This window comes from Rhinolophus ferrumequinum, chromosome 17 (genome assembly GCF_004115265.2).
Source record: "Rhinolophus ferrumequinum isolate MPI-CBG mRhiFer1 chromosome 17, mRhiFer1_v1.p, whole genome shotgun sequence".
Lineage (NCBI taxonomy): Eukaryota > Metazoa > Chordata > Mammalia > Chiroptera > Rhinolophidae > Rhinolophus > Rhinolophus ferrumequinum.
Genome location: NC_046300.1, coordinates 5,979,169 through 5,988,390, shown reverse-complemented (window position 1 = coordinate 5,988,390; position 9,222 = coordinate 5,979,169).

Sequence of the window (9,222 nt, the reverse complement as noted above, 5' to 3'; positions counted from 1 at the left end):
TCCCTTGGCTACTGAGGATGCACTGTGCCCGAGACCGTCGCTGGGTGCAAGGAAGGCAGCGGGGATAGCTGCGGACGGGGGTCTCACTGCGGGGAGTTTACACTCGTGAGGGAAAAGGATAAAATGTCACGCAAATGTGTGTTGAATCACAGGCTCGATATGGTCTGTGAGGGGAGGACGTGGCTTGAGAAGAGGTGTCATGGGCCAGTTTAAGCCAAAGAGGTTATTTATGCACCTCAGTGGCTGGGGAGGTTGCCTGATATGTCATAGAGTTGAAGGCAGAACTTTAGGTACCCGGGCCTTAGGAGCAGAAGGACCCTGAGCGCCCCTCTGCTTCTCCCTGGGGCTGGCCTTGATCTTCTGGCATCCAGTGTCTGCCAGCCAGTCCCAGGGGAGGATTTGCACTGGCCACACTTGGTGCATCATGGTCGTGGGGGAGAGGGCATGTACCCTCCTGTAATCAGGTGGGGGAGGGGTGTGCAGCTGAGGTAGTTAGCAGAGGGGATGATGGAAGGATTGTCCCTAGATCTCCAGTCTGCCTGGCCACTTCCAAGAGCCCACGAGGAACGTGGCCCAGTGAGACAAGCCCAGCCCTGTTCTGGGAGCCTACCTTGGGCATCAGGTGCAGCTCTCACAAGCCAGGGCTGGAGGCTGGACGCCTGGCCAAGTCGCCCTCTTTGGGCCTCAGTGTGGCTGTCTGAAGTGGGAACAAAGCCGACAGTCAGCTGGTATCAGGTGAGCTAAGAAGCCAAGTGGCCACATGTTCACATCAGCCTGTTCAGACACAGGCATTTTCATGGGCTCCATGTGTCTTCCCTGGGAGCTTTCAATAAAGAATCCGTAAGAGGTGTATTCACATGCGTGCACGTGTGTGTGAGAGAGGGGTGTTTCTTCCCAGTGATGTCCCCCCGACCCAGCCGACAACAGCGTTCTCTGTCGTGCAAACCTGGTTCTGGCTGGCTTCCGGCGGGCCTGGCCGGGCTTGTCGCTATTCACACCGGCCCCCTCCACCCTAGACGCAGCCCCTCCATTGCAACCTCCCAATTGAGTCTCAAAATACAGCCTGCTGCAAGCCCTGCAGTGGTCTCAATGCTTCTAGGTCTGCTTGAAGCTCTCTGGCAGACATGGGGAGGGGGCACAGCTGTCCCCTTTGGGCTGAGCCTTTGTATCCCTAGTGTGTCCTCACACTGCCCCCAAATTCAACAGGGTAGAATTCTTCCCTTTGTCCCTCTGGGGAGCCTGCATGTTCACCCCTTGGAATAGAGGCCAGCAGGCAGGGAAGGGTCTGGGAAGCCCAGCTCCCACCCTGTGTGTGGGGTGGGTGAGGTTATTTCATGTAGAGTCAGAGGATCTGAGCTTTGCTTTACATGAAAACTTGGACCAGGCTCTTCCACTTTTGAGATCCCCATCAGTAAAACGAGACATTGATTAATCAGAGCCAGGTCCTTCCAGCACTCTCGGCAGACATGCTGCCCCCCGTTGGTGGATTGTGGGAATGCTCTGTGGTCTCAGGCAGATCCTGTACTTTGCTGGGCCTCAGTTTCCTTATCTCTTAAATGTAATCCTCACAAGGGTGGGCTGGGCTGTGGAGAGGGCAGAGGGGTGGCCAAGTCCAAAGGCTTTGCTCACCAGTGCAGCCCAAGTGTCTGCTAGGTGACACGCCAAGCTGCCAGGACTCTGCTAATTCTGTCCTCTCTGTTTCCCCTGACCAGGAGAAAGAAGACAGCCAGTGACTCCTGGGGCTCCGAGCACCTTGTCAGGGCAGGTTAACTGGGATGTGGGGCCACCTGCTGGTCACCTCGGAGAGCATTTAGTAGGTGCCTACTGTGTACCAGAACTTGAGGGAACTGTGGTCCTGCCTGGGTGGAGCGAGAGACCACAACAGCATAACAAACAGCTGCCGTATACTGAGTGCCTACTGTGTGCCAGGATGGGGCTGGGGCTTTACCTGGATCATCTCACTTAGACCTCACATTTCCATCTTATACATGGAGAAACTGAGCCTCAAGCTCTTAGCCATTGCTCTCTCTGCTGGAGGAGGTCAGAGGAAAGAATGCTACTTTTGGCAATCATAGAAGGCTTCCCAGAGGTGGTGCCATGTAAATTTGAAGGGCAAACCAGATTTGGAGAGACAAAGATTTGGGAAAAAGGCATTATAGCTGTAGTCAGAGCCCCTGTCTGACTGAGCTGTCCACCTCCCTTGGGGCTGCTCTCTTTCTGAATGTCCCTGGCAGGCCAGGGCCTAGATGTCTGTGCAGCAGGGCTGCCAGGGCAGCTGGGCAAGACAGGCGAGGCAGAGGAGGCTCTGCCCAATGGCAGCCAGGCAGATCGAGAGAACCCCTCTTCACAGGGTCATGAAGGGATCCAGGGACTGTGTGGCACAGGGCTGGTCACTGCACAAGCCAGATGAGAGGATGGATTAGCCCAGAGTATTGACTGAGGGCAGGCCTCCCTGGGATATCGGCTGGGGCAAGCTAAGCAGATGGGACTCCTTCTGTAATGACAGAGCCCATCAGAGAATTGGGGTGACAAACAGGGACAGGAGGGTCAGGGGAGGTCTCTGAGAAGAGCATGCTCAGCTGAGGATGAACGGCAAGAAGTTGGCGATAAGAAGAACAGGAGGAAGGGCATCCCAAGGAGGGAAGAGCAAGTGCAAAGGCCCTGGGGCTGTAAAGGCTTACGCCCTACCTCTGCAAGTGCCGACATCGAGGGTGGTCTGCCATTTACCCGGAAGAGTTTCTAAGTCAAAAGCTTGGGGTCCAGGGAACCAGAAGAAATCAGTGTTGGGAAGCCAACAGCCGTCCTGGAGAAAGGAGAGCAGGTGGAGGGAGCAGGAGATGGATTTCTCTTCTCCAAAGGCCATACATGCACTCCTGAACTTGAGTCATCCCCTCAAGTCGTGGGTGTTGGGGAGTCAGTTTCCCACCCCCTGCCCACAGGACCAGTTTACAGGGATGAGAAAGCTTCAGATTTGGTGAGAGCCAAAGACCACGTCCTAAGCACAAGACAAAGCCTGAAGTTACCGCCTGGTTCTACGCCCAAGGAGGGAAAGGCTTCAGCCCCTTGTTCCAGTGTTGTCCCTGGTAGTCTTGGCCCATCTCCCTGAGCACAGATCTATAGCCATTCCTGCTCCCCTGGATTTCTGAGTCCAGCCGCAAACACCTGGCGTGGGCCTGAGGAATGAATCGTATCAATCACAGGCAGGCTGCTCCACGTCTGCAGTGGAGGTATGGAAGCATCTCCACCTCGGTTCCCGCAGGAGGGGCATTGGGTCTGGGATGGGCTCTAAGAACAGCCCAGACATTTGTTAATTGGCCACCGTTATGGCCAAACACATAACTTGAAAATTTGTTTTTGAGGTATAATTTATATAAAGTGAAATCTTAAGTGTTAAGTTAGAAAAATTTAAATTAATGTATATACTCATGTAACGAGGATCGCAGTCAGGATACGTAACATTTTCATCACCTCGAAAAGTTCCCAGGAACCCTCCACCAGACGCTGATCTGATCTCTATCCCCATAGATAAGGTTCACCTATTCTAAGGAGTTTATGTAAATGCAATGATGTAGTATGGAAGGATGTCGATTGTGGTGTCTGGCTTCTTTTGGAGATTCACCCATGTTATATTATTAGTAGTTCTTTCCTTTTTATCGTTCCTTTTTTATTTTGAGTGGTATTGCATTTTATGACTATACCACAATTTGGTGGTGATTGGGTTGTTCCAGTTTGGGGCTATGATGAAAAAAACTGTTATAAACATTCCTGTACATGTTTTTGTGTGGATCTATGCTTTCATTTCTTTTGGGTAAATACTTAGGACTGAAATGGCTAGTAAATACCCAGAAGTGAAATTTCTGAACATAATATTAAGTGTACAAGTTCTGACAATTAAGTTCGTGAACTTGTTGCACCAATGTTGCTAACCTTTTTTGATGTCAGAGGGATTATTCATTATGAATTTGTCCAACTGGACAAACAAGTAACCAATTTTACTATTTGGAAGTGCTGAAAAGGCTGCGTGAAAAAGTTAGACGACCTGAACTTTTCACCAACAATTCATGGCTCTTGTATCACGACAATGCACCAGCTCACATGGCACTGTCTGTGAGGGAGTTTTTAGCCAGTAAACAAATAAGTGTATTGGAACACCCTCCCTACTCACCTGATCTGGCCCCCAGTGACTTCTTTCTTTATCCAAAGATAAAGGAAGACGTTTTGATGACATTCAGGACATCAAGGGTAATACAACGGCAGCTCTGATGGCCATTCCAGAAAAAAAGTTCCAAAATTGCTTTGAAGGGTGGACTAGGTACTGGTGTCGATGCATAGCTTCCCAAGGGGAGTACTTCAAAGGTGACCGTAGTGATATTTAGCAATGAGGTACGTAGCACTTTTTCTAGGATGAATTAGTGAACTTACTTGTCCAACTGCGTATGTTTAACTTTTTGAGAAGCTGCCAAATTTCAAAAGTGGTTGTATCATTTTACATTCCTACCAGCAATTTATAAGACTTCTGGTTACTCTCAACATTGGGTGTTATCAATCTTTTTTTTACCTTAGTTATCCTGATGGATGTATAGTGGTATTTCGTTGTAGTTTTAGTTTGCATGTCTCTAATAACTAATGATGTTGGGGACTTTTTCGTGTGATCATTGACCACTCGTATATCTGTTCAAGTCTTTAGCCTATTTTCAAATACTGGGTTGCTTGCCTGTTTAGTACCGAGTTGTGGGAGTTCTTTATATATTCTGGGTGCATCCACATTGTCATGTACTATACACGGGTCGGAAATGTTCCCTCCTACACTGCGGCTTTACCACCTCGTTTTCTTAACGGTAATTTTGATGAACAGGAGTTTTCAGTTCTGTTGAAGTTTGATTTATCATTTTTTCTTTTATGATTAGTGCTTTCTATATCCTGTCTAAGAAATCTTTACTTATCCCAAGGTCGCAAACATCTTCTGTTTTTTTTTCCTTTCTTAGAATCTGTATAATTTTAGTTTTTACATTTGGGCCATGATCCGTTTGTAATTGATTGTTGAGTATGGTAGAAGCTCAGGACTGAGGTTTACAGTTTTTTGTCTGGATCTCTAGACAGCACCATTCCTGAAGAAAAAGACATATTTCTTTCTCTGTTGAATCGCTATGGCTCTCATCAAAAATCACTCGACTGTGTGTGTATGTGTGGGTCCAGGTCTGGACTCTATTCCATTGATTACCAGGTTGCCCATATATTGGTCAATACCATGATGTATTGATTACATTCCATCCATGAACATGGCCTATCTTTCTGTTTATTTAGGTCTTCTCTAATTTTTCTCAGCAATATTTTATAGTCTTGCACATCTTGCATTACATTAATTGCTAGTATTTTTAGTTTTTGGATACTATTGTAAGTAAAATTTCAAAAATTTCCCAATAGTTTTTATGAGTTTATACAATTGATTTTTATGTATTCATCTTGTATTCTGTGACACTGCTAAATTCACTTGTAGTTCTAGTTGTTTTCTACATTCACAATAATGTTATCTGTGAATAAAGACAGCTTTGCTTCTTCCTTTCCAATTTTTATGCCTTTGTTTTTCTTGTCCGGGCCCTGGCTGGGACTTCTAATAGAATATAGAATAGCAGTGGTGACAGCCGAATAAGACAGAGTTCGTAGCTCTGTTTTTGGGAGGCCATTGTTTCTGGAGGAATGACGAGCTGTGATTTACACTTTTTAAAAATTCCTCTGGCTGCCCTAGAAGACTTGTAGGGACAAAAGTGGAAGCAGGAAGATCAATAAGAAGGCTGCAGAATTCTGAGTGAGGAAGGGAGGTGGTTGGCCTGGGATGAAGGGACATCTGGAGGGTATGTAGGCTCAGAATCGTGGAACTGAGTGGATGTGGGGAAGGTGACAGGCACCAAGGATGACTGTTAGAGTGTTGCCTTGAGCTGCTGGGGAGATGGAGGGACTGTTTCTTAAGACGAGGAGACTTTGGGTGGGGGTGTGTGTGCAGCTTTGGCCACTTTCATTTCAAGATACTATTAGCCTTCCAAGTTGTCAGGAGGGCAGCCGGAGTGCTGGAGCCTGAGGCACAGCTTTTGGGGGCATCATGATTTAGATGGAATTCAAAGCCACGAGACCAGACAAGAGAGAAGAAAAAGTGAAGAGGGTTGAAAAGGAGACAATCCTGGGGCAGAGGTTGGGGAGACATGTAGGAGCCAGGAACAACCAAGTCGACTGAAAGGGATCGGTGAGGTAGGAGGGAAACCAACAGAGTATCTCTTTTTGGAAGTCTCTCAAAGCACGTGTTCCACGAGGGGATGCTCACTGTATTGGATGTCACTAAGCAGGAAAAGTAGGACAAGCACAGAGAAACAGCCATCTTATTTTCCATCACAGACCGCCTTGGTGGCCTTAACATGGGCATTTCGTGGAGTGATAGAGCTGGAAGACCCACGGGAGGGGTGGGAGCTGTAGATACGGCAGTGGAGGCAGTGAGTACAGTGAAGGGGAATGGCAGCCTTTCTCCAAGCACCCCGTAAGGAGCCGTAGGCACCGGCAGAGAGACTAAAGCCCTCCAGCCGTGGGGAGAGAGGTAAATGGACCCGTACTCTGGAAGTCAGGGCCTGGGCCGGCCAGGGTGGATGTGTAGACAAGGCAGGCTGGGCAGAGAGGAGAGGATGAAGCAGACACAGGAACCATGGCCAGTGCTGTCCCTGGCTCTCCATCACAAGAACCCAGCTCCAAGAAATCCTCCCTGCTCAGTACCAGGAGGGATGAGCTCCAAGCAGGGAGGGAGGGTAGGCTGCAGAGAGCAGGGCAGCAGAGCTGGTGCCGCCCAGCTCCCTGTCCTGTCTAGGTGCGCTCTATTCCTGCGAAAGCCGTACCGCTTTACACGTGTATGTTTGTTATAAAAGCAACACATACTCATTGGGAAATTGCAGAAAAGAGGAAAACTTCATTTCTTGGTATATTTTACTCTACGTGCAATTGTTCTTGCATAATTATAACTATGCTGTGAATAGAGTTGTGGGCCTGATGATTTTTCCTTGAATGCCGCATAATAGACATTCTCCACGTTGATATATGGCTTTCATTGTTGTTATTGGTTGTATAAAATTGCATAGGTAACGTCCCATGTTCAGTGAATTCATCCCCTACTGGTGGTATTTGGGTTACTTCCAATATTTATAGTCAATATTGCATCGATATCTATGTGGGTGCAGCTCTCCCTCGATCCATTTTCACAGAACTAACATTTTGGGGTTTGGGATACCCATCTGCCATATTACTTGGGTGAGGGTCAACTAGATCCGCCGCACTGAGAAACACCACATGAGGCAGCTTATGCACATATTCCTAACTGCCCGTACGCTGCCATTGAAATTTTCTTTTTATCTGATGGGCCACAGAAGGGGTCTCCTCATAGCTTCAATCTGTCTTTCTTTGATGGTTAGAGAAGCTGCTCATTTTCGCATTTGTTCGTTTACTGGTTCTATTTCCCCTCATGAGAGGGAGCTGATCCTATCACGTGCGCCATACTGGTACCTTTCCCAGTGGGTTCTTCCAGCAGCTCACCAGGCCCTGTCAGGGCTGTCCTCACCCACTACAGCAATCCAAGGTCAAACTTTTGGGTCTTCCTGGACAATCGCCTCCTCCTTTGCCAACTAGTTTCCTGAAGGCTTCGTGTGGTTCCTGCCGCCCAGTTTTTAGTGCCACTTCCTTAGGCCAGAGCCACATCCTGACATTAGGGAACCACGTGGTGGGGAACGGTCACAGCAGCCTCTCAGCACGCCCTGCAGCTTCTCCTCGATGCCATCATGGACTCTGCCCCTGGTTACTTCCCCTGGACCTGGCAGAGCCTTTGGGAAACGTGGCTTGACTGACTGGCCAATCTATTCTCCACTGACTGCTAGGAATTCTCTGTCATCTGTCTTCACCCACCTGCCACCTCTCCCAGGGAAATCTTGGGCTCTGGCCATGTCGCTGCTTCCTATGTGTCTTGCTTCTCTCCGTGATTTGGTTCATGCGACCTCCACCAAGAGTGCACCCCTTTACTCCTGAGCCATGTTCAACCAGACCCATCCTCTGAGACTTTGCCTCCTCAGCCAAGCTTTCCTGGATCTTTCTGGCCCATTTGTCCTTCCTGTCTCTGAATGTCTGTAGCATTTATAGTATACGGAGGCTGAGAGGGCCCTCAGTAACTAGTCCCCTTTCCCTCATCCAACTTCTGAACAAGTCGAGAGATAAAAACCCAGATGGAGACCAATGATGGAGGCGGGGGTGGGGGAGGAAGCAGCCTCACATGAAGCCAAATTGGCCTGTGACCTGAGCCTGCAGTTAGGCTGACGTCCACCCTGCCCCCCTCAGTCTCACTGCCTGGGTGAGTGGTGCCTGAGATATCACAGACAGTGGACATCAGCACACGGATGGGAGCCTCAGGAGTGAGAGGCGCACCCCTTCCTCCACAGGCCGTACCCCACGGAGAAATGCTGAATCCTGTCTGGGATTCTTATCTAGTGACTTTTGTGGGTTTGGTTGCTTCAACTCCACCATGAGCTCCTTAAGGCTAAGGCACGCACAGCTTCTTATCCTCATGGTGCCTTCAAGTGGGCAAAGAGGACTTGCTCTTAGCAAGCCCCTCCTCTTCCATGCACAGCGCCCCCCAGCCAAGTCTGAAATTCTGTTCTGAGGTCCTCATTTCTCTACTGATACTGCCTGCGTAGACGGTGACTTTATGGGAGCAGGCAAGGGGGTAACCACTGTCATTCACTCAGGCCTTGGTCAGGAGGGTACAGGCCCTTTCCTGAGAGCAGGCTTCCATGGGGGTACAGGGCATGGGGACACAATTATGCTTGGTGCCCTTGTACTAGGAGAGAGAGGTGAGTCAAACAAATGGTTGGCACAAACCGCTTCACTCACGATTGTGCCAAGAGCTTCCTTTGGGCCTTTAGGGGACTCACCAGTGAATGATCGGATCATCCAAAGCCTGGAGGATTAGTTATATTTCCAGCGGGGCAGGGGATTCCACGGACAGAGCCAGGTCACAAACTCCAGTGTGCCACTGGCTGCTGCTTTCTTGGGGACTCTGAGCCCTCCCACAATTTGGAGCCCACCTGGTATGCCTGGATTCCAGAGCTGTGGGTGCACACACATCATCGCACCACGTGGAGTTAGAAAAAGATTTCTCTAAAAATAACCACCGAGGAATATTTAATTTGATAGCAAGACTGT